We start from the raw sequence: 26,926 nt of genomic DNA, 5'->3' as shown, positions 1-26,926 counted from the left end.
GCGTGTTCCGTCTATGAGTCTACTTGTGTCCTTATACCAACATATACTAAAGCAATAATAAGCTATTCTTCTATAGCAAATGATCCATGTGCGACGGACTAATTAATGCATTTTTATTCAACTGTCTGTCATAGAATACAGAACACATAGAATACAGACGGAGCTGCGCCTAGGAAACTGGGCTACTAACAAGGGTGTTGGTCTTGGTAACCTTGGTAACCGTGGACTCGTTGACAGCAACCGCCCTGTTGCTTCTGGTGGCTTGCGGTTTTTCTGCCCTTAAGCGCAGCGTGCGGTTTCATATGTGACAAAACTTATACTTAATTACAAGTTTTTGATGGTATCAAAAACCAACAGAGATTGAAATTTATACAGTTTTATTAAAATGTACCTGTTGCCGACTGCCTATCCTATCGTAAAACTTACATGATAATTTATTATGGCCCATACACATAGTGCATAACAATCAACTAAGATAATAAATTTAACAATTCTTTACTGATGCCTCTCAAAACTTAATTATTATATTTTCAAACTTAGCAGATTCTGATAATTAAGTGGATGAGGTGTGCAAACAAATGTGGTTATTGAGATAGAAATGGTACGTAGATGGAACAAGTTATATTTAGTTTATGTTATAGACAAACCATTAAATGATTTGCTTTATCAGCAAATCAATGCGATATCATTGAAACTCACTGGATAATTTCACGGCATTGAGCACACGATTACAGTTACATATGGAATTATTACGACTACTGCCGAGTGAAATAATTGCCTTAATGCACATTCTGTCAATTATGAGTGTTCACTGAGTTGTCGAGGTCAGATCGGGCGCCAGATAGACACTGAAAGGCCTTTTGTTTCAATCTGACCCTCTGGCATAGTGTTACGAGCAATGAATACAATATACACCCGGATACACAGAGCTGTCAAAATATATTTGGCACGACTGCATGTATTTCATAGTACACCCGTGTCACAGACACAGACACGGTACACACATTCAGGGGGTGTTATTGAGGAGCATGGCTTATAACCTAGTCATCAGATTGAACCGACCCTGTGAGGCATTGCGTACAGCACAAACACAATCTGTCTTTACGAACCTTACGTATCTCTTCAATACAGAAACTGATAAGTTCGTCTTTGTATAACGTCCAAAAGACAGGGTACATACATATTGAGTCGCTCGGAACAATAAGAACATGCCAATGTCAGATGTTGATGTAAAATTAAGCATTTCAAAGTGTAATGAGGGCACCAAGACTTAGACGTCTAATATTTTCATAATGATAAAGTTTGTATCAGTTAAAACAAATAACAACATGGAAATATGCAATACGCGCGCTGTCAATGTGTTAAGGTTCCGATTACAGACATAATCTAGACTACGGCGAATCTCTCCTGAGCTAATACAGATATGGAAATGTCAGACATATTAAAAGGTGGGACCGGAGATGCCAATAGCCCTTGGCAAGATAAGGAAAACAATGCAATAGACAAAGGTATCAGGAAAGCGGGGGCATGATTTATCTATGTTGGATTTCTTTAAGGCTTGTAAATACGACATACGTTTATGGTTCAATTCCAAGTCACGAAGGGATTTTTGTCCAGTGAAACCAAAACGAAACTTTTAATTTGTTTGACCAAACCCCTTATACTATTGTTGTCATCCCCATAAAATAGAATGTCACAAGTAAACCTCTCGCATTATTATGCATACATGTGCATATATGTATTATTTCCCACCTCCTTCGTTGATAACTATACGAATAAAACATTGTGGATCTCTGTAACTCTCCACCATCCGAACCCACAATCACACTAGCCACAGTATTTGGAAACTAGTTTCCCTTTGCAATTACAAGATGTTTTTTCTCAGGAAATGTCTGCTTGCCTTCGGCTAGTGATTTGTGGCTTATTGCTTTAATTGTTTTATTATCCGAACATGATCATCTTGACCCATTAGCATAGGATATTTGTCGGAAACTACGTCCAGTTTGAAATCCTATCGTATTCTCATAAGATGCGTCTTTATAGCAATAATTGGAGATGTTCTCAAACAGCCTCGTGCTCTGGCTCCAAACAGTAAGATGCCATAAATCATTATTTAAGCTTGGCATCTTCTCCAGAATTTTCATATCATGTTCTTCTATTGTTTTAATAATGTTTAGTATCCTCTCAAGGCGTGTTGTCCATGATTTGAATATGAGAAGAATTTTCTTCGAAAATAATGTTATATAAATTTCTTCTTTTCAACTGAGTATATGTTTTAAGCACCTGCATGATATAAGAATTGGTATCAAGTTTTATTTTTTGTTTACTTTTAAACTTTCATCAACAAACTAGTGACACACTTGTATTCGTTATTGGTAACTGACTGTATTGTGAACGTTCAACGGGGCAATTAGCAACAATATGGCTGGCACCACCATGCATTAATTTGAAGAACATTTGAATACATCAATTTGAAGAACATTTGAATACATCAATTTGAAGAACAGTTGAAAGTGGTTTTGTAACAACGACTTAAAGGGCTATAAGAGAGATAGAGGCCGGGATCAACCTCGGTCTGGTCAGGTTCTGAACATATCACATTGGGTCAGCTTGTATCGTCCAAATAGTGGTTACTTGTAGTCAAGATGAGGTCAAATATAAACGTGCTCTGATGAGGCTTATATTTTTAATTTTATAATTATTGATGAATAATGAGACAGGTGTGAGGTTATGGCCATGTTTAAGCCCCGAGTAAACTCGTGTCACCGTTCTTCCATGTTTCGCTGTCCGTTTCAAGGCGGTAATCCCATCATTTATCGGTACAGATCTCCTGTGTGGTCTGTTTATGGTGTTTGTAGTTTGTAACATTGCCTTGTGCCTCTAAACAGGGCTAAGTTTTGAATTGTTTACCACTGGGCTTGTCCCTGTAGTTTTTATTGTATTATTGAAATGTATTGAAATACTCGTTTACAATACAATGTTTAGACAACGTCAACAGGTAACGGGTGAAGCAAGCCTAACTGTTGCTAATTCCAATGGCCTCATAATAAATAGGTTAATGCGAGCCAAGAATGGTCTGAGTAAACCCAGTTCTGTCATGAAGTGGAAAGCTAACAGCGGATTACGTCGATACATTCTGTATAAATCTTCATTCCACTTGCTGGAGCAGAAATTAATTCCCACTACCGCCGAAAATCAATGCCCCATACGGGAGAGAGCTGCCATCTTACAATGCTCTATGCCTTATGTTGTTGTTTTCATAATCTCACACTCAAAGATTACTCAAGAGTTCCGGCCTTTCATGGCACTCCCCGTGTTAACGTAAACAGTCAAACAAGACAGAGTCGTCTGATAGGAAAACAAAGTGAATGCATGGTGAGAGTTTGTATCGGATGTCACGTGAAACGTTACGTCAGCCATCAATTACTGTCTTTGTTGCTTTCCAAAGTATTATTTTTGAATTCGACCGCTCCTATTTTTCACCAAAATAATCGAAAACAACGAACATCCAAAATAATGCATTTTGATGTTGAATCCAATAACGTGTAAACATATTATTACATCAAACAACTTATTAAAACATTTATATTAAATAACTATGTTGTGGGGTATTGCCTTATACGCACGTTTAGAAGGGAGAATAAAGTTATAATTGTTCAGGATTATCATTCTTAATAGTAATTGTATTTGGAAATGGTTTCGCCATCACTCTCTGGGGGGAAATGTATTTCAACTTATATTTAGTCCGCTAGCTGGCCAAAATCCGACGAACACGAAATTGAATTGGTGTTGCCTACGCAATTCCATTCCTTGAAGGTAGTTTCATCCCTTGGATGATACGTATTACATTCAGAAAATATACCTTCCCAATAGCACAAGCCTCTCGACGTTAAGAACTACTAATGCCTCTGCTGGTCTGCTAAACTCCTTCTGCCAGTTCAAATGCAGTTGTAATGAGTTTTGGCACAATGCTGTTTATGTGGCGAGTTTTCAATTAATTAGAAATTGATGATGTGAATGCCTTTACACTGTGTTCTGCCGGAGATGTCGTGATGTCATTACTCCGCATTACTCTGTGCCAATATATCAAATAAGCAATGCCTTTTAGGCCTCCGACAATCAATACAAGTGGCATCCCTGTTCTGTAGACTAATCAATAACATAATACATAATAGAAATACATAACCAGTGTCATTCCACTGACAATAAATGGCTTGTTATTTAATATTTGTCATACAAAATGCATGGCCATATTCAATAACATATTGTTTTCCGGAAATGTGCGTTTCAATATCGCTTTATCAGAATGCTGGGCCCGAGCGCTTAACAACGTCATTAGAACATCTATAACATAATTTCAATTATTTTACTGTGTGAGATGAGAAAAAAGTGAAGGCAGTAACTAGAAAGAAGGCTTAAAGATTTGCTTTTAAACTGTGTCGCCAAATATCTGCAAAAGCTTTTTTATCTGCAGGAAATCGGTCAGCAGAGACCAAGCAGAAGAAAGAGAAATGTCAGAAGATTCAGTTGATATGATTAAGAGGGCGACTCTCGATTGTTTCAAATGTGTTAATTAGAGAGAGTTAAAAAGACAAGCCGGGACCTGATGGGTGTATTGATTAACCGACCGTAGTGTGGAGAACATGAGCCGGGGGATGTGAGGAGAGTGAAGGCGGGAATTGGTTGTAAACAGCAGATAACATTGTAATCCTTGACAGACAAATTATGTCATACAATTGACATCCTGAAGAAGGCTGATTATGCATAAATGCGGTCGTTTAAAACAATTATGGAACGGACATACGGATTTATACCACACGTTTGGTTTTTGCCAATACACGAAGTATACGTGTACCTTTATGTGTAGCTACACATGAGAACGTGTAGCTACACGTTCATTGAAAGTTTCAGTTGAGTATAAAAGTTGCTTCGAAATATTTGTAAGCCCGCGGTCACACGTATAATCAACTTTCCCCGTGCATGTCATTCATTCCTCGTACAATGTTCACAAACCTGGATGATGCAACAAAGAAGCCCACACGTGCACACAGTGTTTCCAACATCTCAATTTACTATGTTGACGTCACTTTGGCAACAGTTTTTTTTATCAAAGAAGTTGTCTATGACAAGTCTCGCTGATGGTATAATCAAACTATTAAATACACTTATTATTTAAATTGTATTATCAAATGATTAGCATTCAGTGTATTCGTTTGAATTGAAGACCTTTTGAACATTTAAGTTGACTAGAGTTTCAACATTTCGTTTTATGTGCACCTGAAGTTTAAACGACTCATCAGAGAGGGGACCACCGGTTGTGCAGATTTACGTGACTCTCTGCATTTAAATTACAATTAAATACAGACGCAAGTCACTCGCCGTTGGGCGCACTTTAAACCCAGATTAAATAATATCTCCTAATATTTTCAATTTCTATACCCTTCTTTAATTTCCTTGCTTGATGTAGATTATAACGGGTAACCCAAATTCCAACAGTGACCTTTGGCTGTTCCCGCTGATTTGAAAACGATAAAGTCTGCTTACTAATTGTTTAGTTTGTATGTTTTCATTTTTGAAATCTAACCTGGGCGCATTTTTGTAACCCAAGATGTCAAATGGATTCTTACCCGTATGATAAATTTAGCAGTTACCCCATTTAACATTCTCTTAAAATTCAATACACCAATACTGCAACAATATACAATGTACTGACCTCATACACGGTCATTTCGATAGTCAACGACCTGTTCTGTACCTTCTGCCACTTGTGTTTTATAAAATGGCACTGTTGTTTCTGCCAGTAATGGAATTGAACATAATTTATGACAAAGGTCAAAACCCTAATAAACAAATTCTAGAACGATACGCTAGATCTGGCCGTCAGTTAAACTATGATTGTTTTATATTACAGGACCTTTTTAAGTTTATTGGCGAAACATTTTTGAAGATTTTTTATTTCTGCTGCGCATTTTGGTCCTGTAGTTTAATCATATGCATCTGTTAAATAAAGTTGACATCTGTTTTGATTTCAGAAGATAATTGACCAAAAATATACCATATTCTTGTAATAGCTGACTTTTATTAGCCATTTTGGTTAATTCCTGCGTTACCTGTATACACTTTAAGACCTGGTTCTTCTTTAAGATCTGGTTCTTCTTCAAGACTTGGTTCTTCTTCAATCAATCTAATGTTGACATAACTCTAAATGAATAATCTAGTATGATAAACACAATTCCAAACATATGAATCAGTTTATCGCTGTTAATTGGTACCTATTCTGTCGTCTTAAGGCTTTCTTAAATTACGGTATTTAAGCGTCAACTGTTTACAGCCTTAAGATGACTATCAATCGCTCTATTATCTTCAATACACTCAGGAATGCCTAAGTCTTTCACTTCATCATTATCGTCCAGTGTCAAAAGAGCTATAGCGAAAATTAACCAGGGTTAATGTTGATCATCTAATTACATTACAAATGCCTCTGTGCGCTCATTGTGAGAACGCTTCATGCACAGCTACAGACATTCTAAGCCGTACAATTGTTTTCGTGTTTGATGGTAGCTTTGTCATTCCATTTTTTGCTATATTGATTTGATTGTTTTCTGTCTTATGAGAGTTATTGAATAGATATATCATGTGAAAATAACTTGAACCAACTTTTACATAATTAATACTTAAAATGTAAAGATGAACACCTTACACATATTAAAAATCAAAATGCTTAATATGTTTGGTACAAAACAATACCTCCTTATTCCTCAGTAGATTGTTAACAACGAGAACCATTACATTCTATTCAGGAAATCTTCATGGTCTATTTTCTTTGCAGTTTTTTGTTTGTTTGTTTTTTGTGTTAGACAAAAGCTCATACACACACACAAACATATCAATGACAAAAGTCTGTCCAGCGTCGATTGTATCCTATCCTGTGGAAATGTGTCTAGACATTGAACTGATTTATTCAAGAGGCCGATGGATATTCCTTTTTCTGGCAATAAATAGCAGAAATGTCAAACTTCATGACTTGTTATAGCCGATATTGTCGATATAAGAATCTTAATGAAAATATTTTGGTTTGCATTCGAAAGTAGGTATAATAAGGATGGTCATAATTGTGAGCTGGGAATAAATCGCCCTAGGAAACGTGCAAAAACAACTATTGAGAGGTTTCCGTAAACAATATAAATAATATCATAAATGCAAGTCCATTTCCTTTACTAAGTCTAATGCGGCGCCATGTACGTTCACTGTGAATACTATAGAAAACTAGAATCTTTCATTACAACGAATATTATTGAATATTATGCATCATATAAATGTAATGGGCACATCCTTTCTATCTGTTTTTTTTTTTAAATCATTTTATTTTTTGTTGTATTGCACGGCCATCTCCAATTATCATTGCAACAACAAGCTTTCTAACAGCTTGCACGGTATCAAATATTTGCTTATGGGAGTCTGATCAAAGAGAACCTAGATTACTGAAACGCACAATAAGATAAGTAGATAACAGTCCGGATAATACGTAAAACTATAATAAAATCTATGTAGTTTCGGTTTTGAGAGCTTCAATTTCTGAAATATAAGTCGGCAGGTGTAAATTTGTTCAGGTTTCATTTAGATGATGTCTACAAAAGGCACAGACGGGTGAACAAAGAGGAAGAATTTGGGAGAGATGAAAAACAAGATAAGTCATGCCGTAACGGGTAAGCACAAGTCATATGTAACCCAAGATCACCCTGTAGATATGATAGATGAGGGTATTACTCAACACAAGCTGCTATTGAATAAATCATAAATAACATTTAAACTATTTACCTATTTGTGTAAATATGATAAATGGTTTGATGACTATGGAGAGGAGTTGGAGATGCGGGTACGAGGATTTCAGTACCTGGCATGACACAGTGGGTTTCTAATATTTAAAGGAAACACATCAATAAGTTTACTTGCTTCGAAACCAAAATCGAGAAAACTGCATGAACATTATTTTCAATAACTGTATGGAGTGTTTTCATTGCTTAAATAAACATGACTTCTTTCCTTACGTTTACCATTGACATTGACTAGTTCGGCATACAAGTAGATGTTTTTGAATCACCAACTTGTTCTGTTAGTCAAATTAAACGGCACACACAAGACCACATGACGAAAACAACATAAACAAGACAGTCTTATTCCAAAACTTGTATGATAATCTTAATAAAAAAACTCTTAAGTTTATTCTTCTATACCTTGTGAACAGCAAAACTATCTTATACTACAATCATACTTAAAAACGGAGACATGCACCAGGATTGCCGTACAAAAAAGTAACCTAATTTGCATATCTGCCCCAATTCCTCTAGCGTAACAGGGATCATATTTCATTAGCCAAATTTCTTGCTTAAGCATGATTTGGAAAACCAAAACACAGTTTATCATGATTATCTCTAAAATAACTTCCTCCTAAAAACTCAAAACTCTTTATAAGGAAAAAAATGCACAATTTATACCAAAATAAAAATACTGAGTTTAGCTTGGTTCTTTTATACGGGAAGTAAGATTGTTCGATAAATTTTGGCCTGAAATTCTTTCCGTCACTCGCCCTGGTAGTAAGTATGTGAGTACTAACTCGAATGCACCAATTCACTAACTGAAACACCTGAGGAACATGGGAACCGGAGGTTAAATTCAACAGGAGGTGAAAATGTCACATGATTCAAATGTCGATAAAATTGATGTGGACGAAACTTATCCTTATGAAGTAAACCTTATCCGATATTTAAATCAGATGAGTCAGATAAAGTAGTCAGGTGTTGTGTCGTATTGTAATAAGAAACGTAAAATGTTCAATCTTTCTAACGGAATTGGAAGTAATCATTGGAGAGGAAAAATTGCTGAAATGCATACACGGACAGCATACCTATTGCCTACTGTCAAAACCCATTTCAGAAAAAGAGCCAACTACTGATATAGATTGTATTTTTACTCAATAAAGAAGGATAGGGGGTGGGGGTATCGGACGAGGATGGTGAAAAAAAATGTTTTATATAAGTGTATATATACTGTATGAAATTATAAATAAGGAACATCCAACATGACTGACCGATGCTCTCACCTATGGATAGAAGATTCATGATGAAATCACTATTTATGTCATTATCATTGCTTTAATGGACTAAATGGCTATACTAGCGTAGCTCCATGTAGGCACTAAACATAAATGCCCTGGACTGCACACGATGTCCAAAAATGATGTTCTATGTTTTACATAGTACAAAAAGAAATTTACCCCCCCCCCCCCCGGAAATATAGTGGGAAATACATCTTAGCGAATTCCGTATCAAAACATCGAGAGGGAGTATGCCCATGAAACCCAACAAACCGGGCCTGCACATCAATTCAGGTCTAGCTACGAGTACCCTGAGGGTGCTGCAATAAAGTCATTGCAATAATCCAGCTTTAAAATAAATGATGAGGCTGTCCTCATTTACGGAAGTCGAGTACATTTATAATCTACCGGGTTATCATTGCAAAAACGTGTTATGGTAAACAGTGTCGTTTATTTGCAATTAAAATGAAAATCTTTGCAAATATCTCAGTTGTGATTTCAGTAGTAAATATAATGTTTTCATTGTCATTTATTGCTTCAATATTGCAAAGGAAAACGATACTTTTACCGATTTCACCTGAGTCTCCTTAAATAGCAGCGCTAACGTACAAATCTAGGAACACATGTCCAGAGAAAAAAATACAATAAGATTTCCATTCAATTGCCATTGAATCAGATTCTGTTTATTTCCGTACAACCAGCTCTCTATCTCGAACTCATTAATTAACTGTGCGATAAAATATTCTGTGTTGTGTGCATGGAAGTAAATGCTAACTGCCATTACTTATCGCACATGGTTGCTTTATTGTCGTTCATTTCTGTTAATGCATCTAATTGCAAGCATGAATGCCTCTGCAAATCAATATGTCTAGAACTGTGGTCCAGATCTGGAAATATTGTTTTGTCGGTTATTATAACACCCTCCACATTTTCAGACCAATTATGCTGTCTACTGTGTTACCTTCATGTTTACTGCTTTCAACTTACGTTAGACGGACGAAATGCCACAATGCCTACATCTTTAGTGCTTTCAACAAGTACCGAGGAGAAAGTTGTTTTTGTATTGATCACGTTTATTGTTTCATATTTTACTTTCATATACTTGTTTGTCAAACTTGTGTTGTTCTGTGTCTTATATACGTAGGGTTTTGTATAATTTGTTATGCCCCCAACCCATCTAACAACACACACGTACAGCACTAACAAACTAACTACACCTACAATAATAGTAAGAGTTTAAGCATATTTCAGAGATGTGTATTGATGTTTATACATGCATTGAATAAACATTTCCGAAACATGGTGGTTTTGAATCAGTCCCGCTCTTGTTCACCTTTTTATTCTTTACGATGCCATTGTCAGTACCGTTTGACACACTCTTCTAACGTCTCACAAAGCTTACCACCAAAGTAGTAACCAGTACTATTCATTATACTGTATACTAATTGGTACTTACACATGACTAATTTGCTTTAAGTATAAAAACAAGGCAAAACTGTTTCTGATAAGTATCGGTTATGCGATACTATTGTTGAACATACTTTCAGGAGTTTGTCTGAGTAGGCTCAACTGAAGCAGACATGGTGTCCATATCAGGGTTGACATTTAACTCTCTTTGGAGCGAAATAAAGGACACCGTATTGTTCGAGTTTAAAAATGCCTATGGGCCTTGTTCAATGACCAACCTATATCTGGTTTTCCGGTTAGCGCAGTGGTTAGTGCACTAGCTTCTTGCCTAGGATTCGATTCTCGGCCTGGACGCATTCGAGTTTGTTTTGTGGTCACCAAGTCGGACAAGTTGGTTTCCTCAGGGTACTTCGGTTTCCCTCACAACACAAGACCACACTCTCGCGCAACATCGTGCCGACGAGAATGATTGATATAAGTTGCAATAGCTTGTTTCAAAATCGTGAAAAAAGAAGAAAAAAGTTTAAACTAAACTGACCTAGATCTAACCTAAGTTAAGAATAGAATCTTAAATAACGGACCAAAAAAATTGAAAGAAATCACTGACAATGTCTAGGGATAAGAATCATATTAACTACTGGCCTTGCAGATACTAATTCCACTTTAGAATACAATTAGAGAACACAGCGAACACCGAAATCAGTTTTGATATAGCGCTTACAGTTGCAGTTATAATTATTAATAATTAATGCAATAAGATACAACTTTTCAAAAGTAGCAGGGGGTTATAGTCTTTAAGTTCACTTGAGTATCTTAAATATGTGTAAATGTTACAAAGGGCAATACATGTACATCGATCTCTTGTATTTCCTCACCTTCGTGTACATGATTCTCAATGTTAAGTAGAGAGCAATTCAATGAAATATGGCGCAAAATAATGAAACTATGGCACTTAGATAATTTCAATGTACAATTAAAATTGACTAATATTTTTATTGAAACGGCCCCATGCCGCAGATATTTATGAATGCGTATTTTGCAAAGCGAAGATACGTGCGCAGTATTTTATTTACCAACGAGTCAAGCTGTGTTATTCAAGTTTGTTTTTTAGTTATAAAACATGACCGGGCTGGTTTCAGGGTATTTACGATGAAAAATATAATATTATTGATGAGATCCGTTATTTTCTGAATTCTATATTTAATTATGTATCTAGGCGTTTAATATGCTCAAACTTGTACCGAAGCAAATCATCCGTCATTTTGTATGACATATAAGGTTTTGAAACATAATAATTACGCATAACGCTATATGAGTAGGCGTCTCTATAAGGAAGATATAGCTATGTCTAGCAGAGAGATAGCAAAGTCATCATCTCAGGAACAGATACATGGAGGCGGAAGATTATTGTGGTTTTCCTATAATGCAATTTAGACAGTTTGTCCTATTTAAATAAGCAGTCACAAAAGATAACCGTTCTAAGGTTATTTGTAATTTGAAGTATATGAATGATACGGGCATGGGAAAATGTCTACGCAATGAATGGAAATACTTATGTTCACATTGATTCACATATTCCCATGGTAATGCTTATTAAAATAACAGTGACTTATGTAAAATATGTATACATTAAAAAGGAAGCCATAAACATCAAAACTAGTCCATATGAGACTTGTGGGAGTTATAAACGAATCCTGAACAGCGTGAAACATCTATATTACAATAAGTTGTGATAAATATAATACTATATTTTAAAAACGTTGACAATATATTGTACTCTTAAGGTAAAATAGAAAATATGTTTGCTATTGGTTTAGGCGTTGCCCTTCATGCTAAATTACGAAAGATGACATATCAACAAGTTTGAACAGTGAAATGACATCTGAACTTATATAAACGAAATATAATGCATTCCTGGTTGTTTTTAATGCAAGCTAAGACGCATTTAATGCTGCTGAGTCTTATATTATTTACCCGCAATAGGAACGGAGCTTAAAAATGAGCAACCCGTGTGAAACCGCATGCCTTATAACGGAGCTTGGGTTACAGATGGTGGCGATAAAAAATAACAAGAATGCAATTTTATCAGCCTATAGATATAGGTATAATTGAAACTAGCGGGATTTTGAGATATTCAAATGCAAATTAAGTTTCGTACCTTTTGATGGCAATAGGTAAATATTTAATGGAGAAGTTGCTTTGAATAGATAATTAATCGTTCACGTTGCAAATCTGAATGTTATATATCAGCTTATTATAACTCAGTATTTCCATTTCTATGAGGTTTTGAGAGCGCACAATAGATTCCGTTACCCAAGCAACCACCAAAATATGATGACATTGCCATTGTTGACCGTGTGACAGTTATATTCTATGTGAAAATAAATGAGACCAACTATCAGCCATATCATTAATATTAAAATCTATTTAAGCACTATTTAACGACACAATGAAATATATTAATTCGAGCCATTTGTCCCTGCGTTTCCATCATTCTATGCCTACGTTTAGAATACTGGTCCAGTACTGTTGTTCATATAAATGTCGACTTGTCCTCGATATTAAATTTAATGTTCATTGTTACTCATCGTTAGGGAACGGTATATATGTGTCGACATCACTTCAAATATACGAACGGTTTGCCTTTAAACAGATAGTGTAGTGATTTCTAGTTACTGGGAAAAGCTCAATGGCAAACACCTTACATTGGTGTACGTGTAGTGTACAAGATCGCGGCAAAATGTAGCAGGCAGTCAACCAGCTGTTTCATTTATAAAGAAATGAGAGCCGAACTAATATAACTCCTATTATCTGGAAAATATTTATTTAAAAAAATGGCAAATATATCAAAATCTCAAACTAAACTACAGAACTGGAAATAGAATATATAATAAAGGAATCCTCATTCGAAAAACTGACTTCAAAATAGATTTTTTTTGTTTCTTGTCTATTCCAACATGAGTACAGGCCACAGACGCGAAAGGTATTACCGTTAAGTATAATATAAAGTAATAACAGATAGTTTTGTTGTATAATTACTTGTACGGATAGTGTAAAGCTTCACAATAAAAGCCAATCGCGAAGTACGTTCAGTTTCTTTAGCGTCTATCATATAATACGAAATCGGAGCATATGAAACATGACTATATCAAAAACGAGCCCAACGATATAGTAGAGGTCACTAAGAAGTATAGCTACATGAACATAGCAAAGGCACGCCTATCGATAGAGATCATCACGAAGTATAGATACATGAGCATAGCAAAAGGCACGCCTAACGATAGAGATCATCACGAAGTATAGACACATGAGCATAGCAAAAGGCACGCCTAACGATAGAGATCATCACGAATTATAGATACATGAACATAGCAAAAGGCACGCCTAACGATAGAGATCATCACGAAGTATAGATACATGAGCATAGCAAAGGCACGCCTATCGATAGAGATCATCACGAAGTATAGATACATGAGCATAGCAAAAGGCACGCCTAACGATAGAGATCATCACGAAGTATAGATACATGAGCATAGCAAAGGCACACCTAACGATAGAGATCATCACGAAGTATAGATACATGAGCATAGCAAAGGTACGCCTAACGATAGAGATCATCACGAAGTATAGATACATGAGCATAGCAAAAGGCACGCCTAACGATAGAGATCATCACGAAGTATAGATACATGAGCATAGAAAAAGGCACGCCTATCGATATGGTAGAGATCATCACGAAGTATAGATACTAGTACATTAGCATAGCAAAGGCACGCCTAACGATATGGTAGAGATCATCACGAAGTATAGATACATGAGCATAGCAAAGGCACGCCTATCGATATGGTAGAGATCATCACGAAGTATAGATACATGAGCATAGAAAAAGGCACGCCTATCGATATGGTAGAGATCATCACGAAGAATAGATACATGAGCATAGCAAAGGCACGCCTAACGATATGGTAGAGATCATCACGAAGTATAGATACATGAGCATAGCAAAGGCACGCCTAACGATATGGTAGAGATCATCACGAAGTATAGATACATGAGCATAGAAAAAGGCACGGCTTACGATATAGTAGAGATCATTACGCAGTATAGATACAAAAGCAAGTCTTGTAAGAAAGGACCAGGTTCTCAGTGACACCTACACTGAACAGAGAATTTCTGTAACACATCACTTTCAGAATGTTCTGTTTGGATTTTTACCTGTAGTTGTCACAGCACTTCAGGAGCTGATCCAAACTCTGAACTCTAGTGGTTTGTAAATGCATTTTACTTGGCCCTGTTAAACGAGTACAGAAGGCTTTGAAGACTCTTAAACAATTAAGTGATGTACAATAACATGTTTACAGACAGACACAACGTTCTTGCCGACAGTGTGATATTAACGAGTATTTCAATAACATGGGCGTCATCCTAATTTACATATAAGGCAACTGATGCTAGTCTATATTAACAGCATGGAACACTGTTAGAAACTCACAAAGCTAGGAATTCTTTATGATATCGAAGAGAATCTCTCTTGACGACTTCGAGGTGACAGTCGCTATGAATACAATATTAGGAATTCCATCCAGCTGTCGATACGGCCACCTTGGAAAATGCCAATATATGACCAGCCCTTTACTGGTTATGCTCGCAAATTTCAAATAAACAGAATCATATTTGGCCCGAATTATGTCCCAACTGACCTTAAAGACAAACACCATGAATCTTGCATACCTTCCTGGAAACAGTGTGTCAAAAACGCGCAATTAATTAAACAAATGTGTGACACAAAATAGCTAATTAAATAAGCCCCACGAAAGCCCGAGTAATCAAATTAGTTGTCTTTGGTGGTAGAATAATAGAAGTCTAACGAGAGAAAGGTGAAATCAAGATTCCTTCTGGGCCAGCCTTGAAGTAGCAATAATTGTCACAAGTGATCACCAAAAACTCTAGTGTGGTTAAAAAACAACCTGCATCTGACGTTCATGGCAATTAAATGCATTGTTGTGGGGACGTCCATGTATTGAGTTCTAAGAATCCCTTGAGAAATAAACAAATAATCTGTCAGATTCTAGTGCATTCATGTAACGACCAATACATAATTTACTGATAGTTTGCGTTTATTATTTTCCTTTTGCAACAAAACTCTGGCGTCGTTACCGGTCTAGATTTGTCTGAAAATGAATTTAATTCATTTACTTCAAAACAGGAGATAGTATTAAGAAGCACGAGACAAGGCAAACGATAAACAAGAAGAATACAATATCGCTTCTCAGAAGGATTCAGTCAGGGAATATCGACTGTGAACGAGGGAGACGGCAGTAAAACTTCCACCTTAATTGCGCGTTTATGGCAAAATCGTAAATTAATGGTTCTCTTATCAAGCAGGTTTTCTTCAACAAAACATTGAAAAACATTTTCTTCTTTGGTTGTAAAGAGATGGCTGTGTCTGGGTTATCTAAATATAGAGTCAGCGAGAAGTTGTTACATTGATCATTCCGAATGTCAGCGATAAGTCAGCGAAAGTCAGCGAGAAGTTGTTACATTGATCATTCTGAATGTCGGCGAGAAGTCAGCGAGAGTCAACGAGAAGTTGTTACATTGATCATTTTGAATGTCGGCGAGAAGTCAGCGAGAGTCAGCGAGAAGTTGTTACATTGATCATTCTGAATGTCGTAAACTGAAAGATAAGAGTGAAGATCTACTATGGTCATGTGTAAGAACCTTAACAGTAATGACCATATGTATCTGAAGAGATCTGTCTGTTTATCATAATGTTATTGAACGTATTCGATGTAGAAATAAGGTAAGCGCTTATGCTTACGACCGTGTGCGTAACTGATCCAATCCTAGGATGAATCGATCAATGATCCGTGTATGCAACTAATCAAACCCTAGAATGAATCGATTTATGGGTCATGTACGCAACTGATCGAATCCTACGACGAATCGATTTATGGGCAGTGTACGCAACTGATCGAGTTCTAGGACGAATCGATCTATGGGCAGTGTACGCAACTGATCGAGTTCTAGGACGAATCGATCTATGGGCAGTGTACGCAACTGATCGAGTTCTAGGACTTATCGATCTATGGGCAGTGTACGCAACTGGTCGAGTCCTAGGACGTATCGATCTTTGGGCAGTGTACGCAACTGATCGAGTTCTAGGACGAATCGATCTATGGGCAGTGTACGCAACTGATCGAGTTCTAGGACGAATCGATCTATGGGCAGCGTACGCAACTGATCGAGTTCTAGGACGAATCGATCTATGGGCAGCGTACGCAACTGATCGAGTTCTAGGACGAATCGATCTATGGGCAGCGTACGCAACTGATCGAGTTCTAGGACGAATCGATCTATGGGTCGTGTACGCAACTGATCGAGTTCTAGGACGAACCGACCTGTGGGTCGTGTACGCAACTGATCGAGTTCTAGGACGAATCGACCTATGGGTCGTGTACGCAACTGATCGAGTTCTAGGACGTATCGATATATGTGCTGTGTACACAACTGATCGAGTTCTAAGACGAATCGATCTATGGGTCGTGTACGCAACTGATCGAGTTCTAGGACGAATGGATCTATGGGCCGTGTACGCAACTGATCGAGTTCTAGGACGAATCGATCTATGGGCCGTGTACGCAACTGATCGAGTTCTAGGATGTATCGATATATTGGTCGTGTACGCAACTGATAGATTGGGCGTGTATGCAACATATCTAATCCTTGAATGTATCATAATATGGGCCGTAAACGCAATTAAACCAATGCCAACAAAGTGAACACTTGATGGCGACGTAAGAACATAACTTCGAACGTAGCTTACACTTTATGAAGCTGTACGTAAACAAATGCCAACGAGTATAACTTTATGAGGTTGTAGGTACACGTTACACGGACAAAAGGGCTTCTCTATTCTCAAGAATTATTCAGTTGTATAAATCAGTGATGTTCGAAGGATTGTTGATGATAATAAGAATGTTCGTTATACAATCTATAACCGCACCGAAGGTGCGCTTACAACAAAAAGAAATGTCCTAAAATAGTTGAATGATAAATTCAGTTGACGTTTTTTAGAGTAAGCACGTATCGGAATCACAATGTACGTACGTAACATTGCTAATGGAATAAGAAAGGAAAAATGTCCATCAAGTTATAGTGAGCAATTTTTCCTTAAACTTTTCCAAACGTCACAGGGTCTCAAGCGCAGTACATAGTACTACTTATCAGGTAAATGCCAAGTTTTCAGATACACACCAAACAATCTGGCCAGTGTATGTTAAAGGAGGGGGGGGGGGGGGCAGTATGTCCTAACGACATTTAAAGTAAAAATAATATTGCCAGAATCGGTAACGATTCCGACTAAGTAGAATTGTTCAGTGATACGTGAGAAATTTACAACCCGACTTTCCCAGTTTATTTTGCTATTTCTATTGATTAGCAGTCTCTCTACATCTCCTGTGGTGGCCATATATCGCATTCCAGTGCAATATTAACGACGGACGACGGCAATCTAATACTGTCTTAAGTTTCCACTGACCTGTACATTTTCTATTGCTTTTTGTTCTGACAAACGGAACTACATTTGCTAACATCATCTGGCAAGGGGAATTAGGTTATCATTCCTGGTCACACCCCTGGGATGGTGGGGAAGGGGCGAGGAGAGGAAGGGCGTATATCTCTGTCCTCCAGCGGACACTTACAAACATGTTTACAATTGCAACGAGATCTGAGCTAAATTACTCAGGATGTGTGAGTTTTAGACAAAAAAGACAAACCGTTATTCAAACTTAGTTAGAACATCGGTAAACAATTGGTTAAAAAATGCACTTTCTTCAGCTAGAGACATTTAGTCATGAATATTCAAACGAAAATTGTTTAAGAACCAATTAAAAACTATTGGAACTTTCTGATGATGAAGCTATGAAGGCGGACTCGATCTATACATTCATGGAATAAAGAAAACAGCTTTTTCCCCGGTCTATCAGTCTCTATCGCATGATTCTTGGTTTGATGTATTACTTAATCATCCCCTATCATTGTCAATGAACAAATCAATACGCGTTCTTGTAGTACCGCGGAGTTATATGAACTATTTCTTCGATTGATGTTTTGATTCTTTTCATTTTTTTTCTTAACTTAAAGACGGAAGAAATGTGAAACTTCAGGTAACATAATAGTAATGTGAACACTTCTAGTGATGTTATAAACAGCCATGTAATTGTACAACCTTCACTGAACTTGAGTTACAAATAATTTCCTCGCACTGATTATCTATCTATTCACGGTAAAAATAATTACAATGTGAAAATCATATGACAATCACACGTACATCTAACCTGGAGTGAACTTCCCCGACTTCGATTATGTTGCTGGACGTGGCAAAACCACTCACAACAGAAATAGAATTGTTCTTCTGCGTTACCCAGCGGCTTAATTATCTGCGCAAAAACAGAACAAATCACCTATATTGTTTGGCTTAAATTATGGCGGTTATGAACTTTGTTGTCCAGACTAATACGATGCCCAGGCGTATTTCTTCCATCAATACTTTTTACCGTCGTATTATACTGTTGGCTAGCAATGGCTGAGTCTGATTCACCAGTTTGGAATTTATGTCTAAAACAATATCGAAATCAATGAATTCAGTACACATGATAGGCGTTCAATAAAAAATAATAGGAACTAAATTCTAACATAGTACTTACATACGGTCCAGACCATGTAGGTATCGCTATTGTTAGACATGTGATTTAAATGGCATATATTTTTGCCCCTGCAGTTTTCGCTGTATTATGTTGTGTTTTTTCAAGTAATGGTGAATGAAACAGTAAGCATGAGTAGGAATTACAAGAACTACTCAACTCAAACGTGTACGAAATGCCTAAAGACGGATGAGATTGGAATCCATGCGAAATACTAGAATCGAGGTTGAGAGACATAATCAAAATGAATCCTATTCAAAAAGGCCCATAAATAATCTGTATCATTGAGAGGATGATACTCCAAAACATTACATAAAGAAAGGGTTAATCCCGGACTTAATTGGTAAGCTGGCCTCTTTGGCTCATTGAGACGATGGCAGCGAAATGAAATATCAATAGAACGCGGATCCAAGTGCTTATTTAGAGCAAGAATTCTCTAACGGCCAGATTGTAATTTAGACGGCCACGAAAACAGAGAAGAATTCCACATGATTATCCAGAGACTATAAGCTTTGAGAAACACCTCGAAAATTTTCCTGACAATAATAAAAAGGGACAATTCTTTGTGTGGTTGGTCGATTTCAGTAAAGTACAACCGATGCAAAGTTTAAAAAAAATGTTAAAGAGACATTTCTAGAAAAGCCTATGACTAGTAGTCATTATAATCTCAATAAAATGAAATGAATACCTATAAAAGATACCCTCCAGAAGTAAAAACATGCACAACAAAGTATGATCAATGACAGCAATGGAAGGCGCTGCACACATAACGACCCCTCGGGCCGGCAAAAGCGATATTTTATTTTCAATAATCGCTCTTATTGCGAGGAACCCGAGGGAACAGAAAATTAACTGTGGACCAATCTATGAACAAGAAGCAATTAAAACGTGATAGTAATGTCCAGTTTGTATTTACAAGTCCCGTGTGGACAAGGAAAAAAGGAAGCATATAACAGAATGCTTGAAAACAGCTGTCATTTTTGTGCATTACTCTTTTAAACCTTATTGGAATAAAATAAACATTACACTGTTAGAACTGCCATTGATGAAAGATATTGCACCTAAAAACGATCAGATTTCATAGAAGATTTAAAATGAATTCCGTCGACCAAAACAGGATGGCGGATGTGTCTAGAATAGTTCACAAGTGTGCATATAACCACTCAGCTAGACTGTCTCCATCTCTGTATGCCTTTAATTTATCAAGTAGTTTAAAAAGAAGCTTTATGAAATAACAAACTACTGTCTATGAAACATATAACTCACACATGTGACCGTTAACATGGAATCTAGGGAAAGGACAAAAACTGATAGATGTAGTTGAAGAATATTTTAATAATCTAAGTCAAAGCAAGTTTTGAACATTGCAGTGTACAATATATTACTAGTGTCTTCAACAAACAACAGGATATCTATATATCAAAATTATTACTAATTATGAAAAAAACAGCGCAAAAAGTGACTGTTAAAAAAGCGCGAAATGGGCGTTCGCGTATTTTAAGGACATCGAAACAACACAAACAGACAAATCCCACGTGTCTTCCGTTCAAAGGCCCTTATGTGGCTGAAAGAGTTTTAGATGTCAAAACACAAATTACGAACTATTTCTCAGCAACTTATATATTGAGTATGCATCAAGATAAGAATTAAAACGGGATGCAAGTACCTTAAGCGTCTCATAGAGGCGAATGATGTGTGGATGCCGGATCTGGCCAAGGATGCGGGCCTCCCGATTCAGGTTGGCCTTCGTGTACTCCTCCTTGATTTTTCGCGTCTCGATTATTTTAATCGCCACCTGAAGGACGAATAGGGTAAAGTGTAACAACATGGTTTATATATGTACGAGAAAAAATATTGTAATTTAACAAATTTTGAGCAAATTTAATAATCATTAGGGGCGGGAGCTTTTCCCATTGACATAGGTTTATTTGCCCGCCCTTCTTGATTTGGCGCCTTTCTCGCTTGTTTTTTAGTTTTAATCCGGTTCGGACTTTTCTTTGTTTTCAAAGTGAATCTGCCTTCACGTTTTTTTGGAATGATGCATCGGACAAATAGGAAGTCAAATAAAAATCTCATTTTTTAAACATTAATTTAATGTGCGTATGTAAACATATTTTTAATATTTCCAAGCTGTACTGTAGTAATATTGCTGTAATTGTAATTAAGGGTCGACATAGAAGAATGTCTAACACTCACGTGTAACTCTGATCTGTGACATTGAGTTTGTTGTGTTGGCATTTGTTTCACTTCATACAAAATGAATAACACTAAGAATTAGTTTTTTTGCGGACGAATTTCATAGTCAACCTATATAAGACCCCATACAAGAATTGATTTTCCAAAAGGCATGCTTAAAGACAAACAATACTAGCCTTCACCTTACAAGTGTACAAAGTTATTGGCCTAATGCAATAAAGACATCAAATAACAACAGTGTAAATGTGATGATAGGTGCTGATTTAATAACACAACGCCAAGGTGAATACATCCAAACATTGAATAACAACATGTTACTTCAGAGACAAGTACACCAAGGTCGTTGGGAGTAATCCGCAAAACAAACGAATGGTAAAAAAGTTATAAAAGCTTTTGAAATAAATAACAAGCGAGACATGCAAGACGCGCTAATATCAGCCCCAGTAAGCTGGCGTAAATTAAAATAACGAGGCAGGAATGAAAATAAATTTGCTTTAGCAGTGTCGCCTTGGGTCCCTGTTATAAATCACAAAGCAATGAGAATGCTGCAAACCAATTACTAAACACACAGTACAAAATGGAACGGCAATCCATGAATCGGAACAAGTGCATTAATGAAATCCATTAGTTATGATTAGTACAACGCTTATTATGCATTTATAGAGAAACAATGAAGGAAATGAATCGGTGTAAAATAGGGTTTAATATGTAAGATTAAATGAAACATTTTACAGTGCAGTATACAACAAAACGCTTTAGAGTGCAGTATACAACAAAACGCTTTAGAGTGCAGTATACAACAAAACGTTTTAGAGTGCAGTATACAACAAAACGCTTTAGAGTGCAGTCCACAACCAAACATTTTAGAGAGCAATAAAGCACACAACGTTTTAGAGTGCAGTATACAACAAAACGCTTTAAAGTGCAGTCCACAACCAAACGTTTTAAAGAGCAATAAACCACAAAACGTTTTAGAGTGCTGTATACAACGAAACGATCAAAAGTGCAGTTCAGCGAAGCAAATTAGATTGCAATACATATCGAAACGTTTTAGAGTGCAGTACACAACGGAACTTATAAGAATGCAGTTCCAAGCAAAATGTATTAAATGTTTTACTTTCGAAAATTATTACAGTGCAAAACTCAACGAAACGCATTTGAGTGCAATACTCATCGAATCGTATTGGAGTGCAGTATACAACGTAAAGTATTAGAGTGAAGCATACAACGAAACTCACAACGAAATTAGAGTTCAGCATACGACAAAACGTTTTAGAGCATGACTCAAAACAAAGCGTATTGGAGTACAATATACAAGGAGCAGTATTTGAGTGCAATGCACAACGAATCGTTTTATAGCGAAAATATTCGACAAAACTTATTTGAGGGCAACACACAGAGAAATTTATGAGAATGAAAAACACATTGAAAAGTTTTAAAGCGAAACACATTTAAGAATGTATTAGAGTGCAGCATATATGAAGTAATTTCGTTGTCCTACTGCAGCTGAAATACAATCAAATAAATATTTCCCTAAATAAAGACCAATTCAATTTTCACCTGCTGTGTTATGACACGAATTATTACAAAACGTGACTTATTGCTGGGGCAAAACAACAATCTGATTTGGAAAAACAATACCCCTATCTGAGCAGGCGGCTGCTTCCCAAACCCTTTAACCAAAAATGAAACTTGGACTTTCGACCTTACACTTATAAATTAAATTCCCTTACATTGCATATGCTCACTTCCCATGGTCCGTATGTACCCATCCCGGTGATAAAATACCGAACAGTCACCCGGGTCACCATGTAGCGTTATAAATACATCACAATCAGAGATTAATCCATCCCTGATATACTCTTAAAGACTCCGTCGTCTGCTAAAAAATGAGGATTCACGATAACGTATACCTAAATTACTAACCAATTTGATAACTTTTGATTATATTTTAAAGACATTTATCAATTTCTCGAGCTATAGAAAGTTATTTAAACTAGACAGATATCTCCGAGGTCATTCAGACAGATCTCGAGGTAATCCTGTTTTTATTGAACAGGTTATCGTCGTTTATTTTACCGTGTTTGCAAAACCTAGATGACTTGACACATATCATTCTGCTTTCCTTGTTGATAACCAAAGAGATCCACAACCCATCTCTCCAACATCTCATCAAGGCGCTTGATAGTACAGTGAAAACTACAGGGACATGCCGAGTAGGAAACACATAAGCAAACACTCTGTTTAGAGGATGAAAGCTGCACTCTCACAGATTGACCATTTTGACAACTTTTTTATTTGTTGTCTTGGAATGTCCTAACTTTTCCGTAAATATCTGCAAACCAGTGATATCAGACTGTTGACAAAAGATCAGATCGCAGATTTTCAAATTTCCGTTCGAAAATTAATGTTTTATGGCTAAAAGCGTTACTAACGGTTTAATAAAAATGCAAAAACATCATTCTTCGAACTTAAATATGAAAATCTGCGATCCGATGTTTTGTCAGCAGTCTTATATCACTGGTTTCCATGCGTTTTCGCATAAATTAGCTCGTTCCTAGACAAAAAATATATACATAAGTTGTCAAATCGTTCAATCTGTGAGAGTGCAACTTTAAGGCTCGGGCCCAACAGACTCTGTGCGAGAGACACAACACGTACAGAGAATATGGACACACCGCACGTGCATCCAGATAGCTTCATAATGTCCTACATTAATACACACTTAAAACGGTAACAACATTGGTTATTTAACTTGCTGGTCCTTCGGGGGCAATGAATACGTCTTAATTAATAATATTTCGAAAAGTTGATATTGTTCCTCGCTACGGGAACATAACAAATTGCTGTGTTTGTACTTTAGTTTAATTTTGTGCTGAGATATTTTTAGAAAATAAGATTCTGTGAAAAAAAATCACCCCAAAAGACATTTTATAATTAAATTGCATGTCACAAACGTCGACAGGGAAAAATGTGTGTTTAACACAGAAATGGACCATCAAGAGTGCTGTTCCAAAGGAAGAAATCAGATGTATTGATGTGGTATATGGCTTGTGTGCATGGTTAAAAAAACTTATATCTCTCCCAGCTGTCATTTGCTACCAATTAACGAGTATATTCTTACAGAAATAAGATATAAAAAACGTGTCGACTCAGAAGAAAGAGATTGAGATCAATTGTAATAACATTTCTTATTCTTTTCCCTTTCTTAAATTAATGGAGATAACAGTATGGTTCAGCTGGTGTTGAAAGTTGCCATGTCAGAAAATAAATAAAAACAAAGCTTCTGGCTGGTATTCAATATTGGTCTTAACCGGATATAAGAACGATGTAGCTAATCGGATTACTTGTTATAAATAAGTGACCAATAGAGTGAATGAAGTCCCTTTGATGTATAACCATAAGATTTACTTAAGTTGTACATTGAATACCACCCCTGGTCAAATTCTCAGTGTTTTAATTTAAAAACGAAGACCTGTAACCACAAGGTAATAAACTACAACCACAAAAGCACATTGTCACTCGTGGCAAAAGGGTTTAAACCAGTATTACGTGAACTTTGATACTTACAAATGACAAACTACAAGATTATATTTTACATCTATGCATATACATATGCATGTCACGTTGAAATAATTCTGATTTTATGTCAAACTTTACCAAAAAACACATTTAACGGCTCAGAATATTGTCTAGGGGTATATAAAAGTAGGTTAAGTATGCGGTTAAGCTTGACGCCTGGTAAACTCAAATTGTCGCCAACTGGTTGAATACAATTGAGTGATCATGGTTTCCGGATGAGGTTTCATTTTGCGAATGGCACCATCCACCCAACCCAATACATTAAGAAGGAAAATCAATTTACACTAAAGCTTAGTCAAACAAGGCGTTATTGGTGGCACTCGAGGTCCGGGATACACTTACAAATGTGTGTTTACATTGATGGCAAACGTGAATGACCGTGCTTATCCAATTAATTCCTCGTTTATATGTTATTCATTAATATACTCCGTGACTCCTACATCTGTATTGAGCGGGATGACAGTTGTTTTAGGGACTAACGTCTGTTATGGAACATAAACACGGTCCATTCGCCGTTGATGTAAATGCTGTTAAGTCATTAAGCCATAATCGTCTTCATGACTTTTAAAAGCGTTTGCCATTGGATATAAATTTTGAGAGCTCAAGATAAAGTTGAGGGTCATACTTCTTCTGATACAAAATGAGGACATGTAAATTATACATGTTCGTTTCTGTAAGTCCAATGTTATTATGCAAAGATGATGAATGCCTTCTCTTTAATACACGCATTTACCCAATTAAAGCAAAGCTTGAACCATCACTGTATAACAAGGGCTTTGATATGTCAATAACTCACATAGCGCTCATCAGCCCTTTCTAGATTTTCCCGTATTATCAGAAATTCAAATCAAATACAAATATCTTGTCAGTTTGCTTATGATAATGCTCAGAATGGACTTTTGTTTGAACTGGTCTTGTTACACTATAGATTTTCCCCTTGTCTTTGTCATTCCTGGAAATCTAATACAATCATTATGATTTCAAGATTCCCTGTCCTTCCTCTACCAACCTTTAATGTCTGGCAATGCAAACACACTAAAGCTGATACATGTACACGTACAAGTTGAGTGCGTGTTTCTGAGATAATCCATACCTTATTCATATGTTAAACTGACAAAGCACGGTCCATTTAAAATGAGTGTTTTATGAGCATACGTTTAAATAAAACGAATATCTATGAATTGTTACTTTAAAATACTTCGATCCCTCTAATAGCTGTGTTTTGTTCAGAATGTCATGGATCATTATGGCATTAAATGCCATTGTATAATTTGAGGATCGTTAGAAACATTTTTTAAGACATTAAAATGTATTTATTCAGACCTAGGTTGTAATGCTCAAGGCAAGAGCTTGTTTAGGAACATGATGAGGTGAAACACCATGGCTTGAATTTGACAAGACCAACCTACGTTTTTGAAATCAGATTGACGGATTGGCCCTAATTGCGGCCTCGATATTTAAGAAAGATATGTGTGTGGTTCGTCTGTGTTGTTCCGCTTGTTAGGCATCAGCCTTGTGTCTAAAACCCGGGTTTTGTTAATGAGTGTTGGCTATTGGGCTTGTCCCTGTAGTTTCGAGTCTTACATATATTCTGAATCCTTGAAGTATGATTCAAGACCAAACTGACCAGTACTGTAGTACATATTACGTATTTCTTCTGTTGCCTTGCCTATGACGAGTCTTGATCACAAAGCGAACGTCTTCAATCTAGATATTGAATGAGTTGACAATTGCATGTCAGCGCGTGGCGCTCGAAGTCTAGATGCATAGTACACTGTTATCAACTGTCCTTGTTAAACTGTTGAAACTAGAAATATCTTCCAGGGGAATGCTAAGCACAGCTGCGAGAATTATTTCATTCGACAGAATGCGCTTTAAGACATAGCAATGAACCGAGTGTCCAGTTTTCTTAGGGAAACCCATCTAAACAGTGCGTGGTCAA

At 36.6% G+C, this 26,926-nt stretch overlaps 1 pseudogene; it reads right to left on the bottom strand.

Moving 5' to 3' along the window:
- LOC128215049 (uncharacterized) overlaps positions 1-26,926 on the bottom strand; it is an 89,269-nt pseudogene that overhangs the window by 49,684 nt on the left and 12,659 nt on the right.

This window comes from Mya arenaria, chromosome 13 (genome assembly GCF_026914265.1).
Source record: "Mya arenaria isolate MELC-2E11 chromosome 13, ASM2691426v1".
Lineage (NCBI taxonomy): Eukaryota > Metazoa > Mollusca > Bivalvia > Myida > Myidae > Mya > Mya arenaria.
This window is presented reverse-complemented; position numbering and strand designations above follow the sequence as displayed.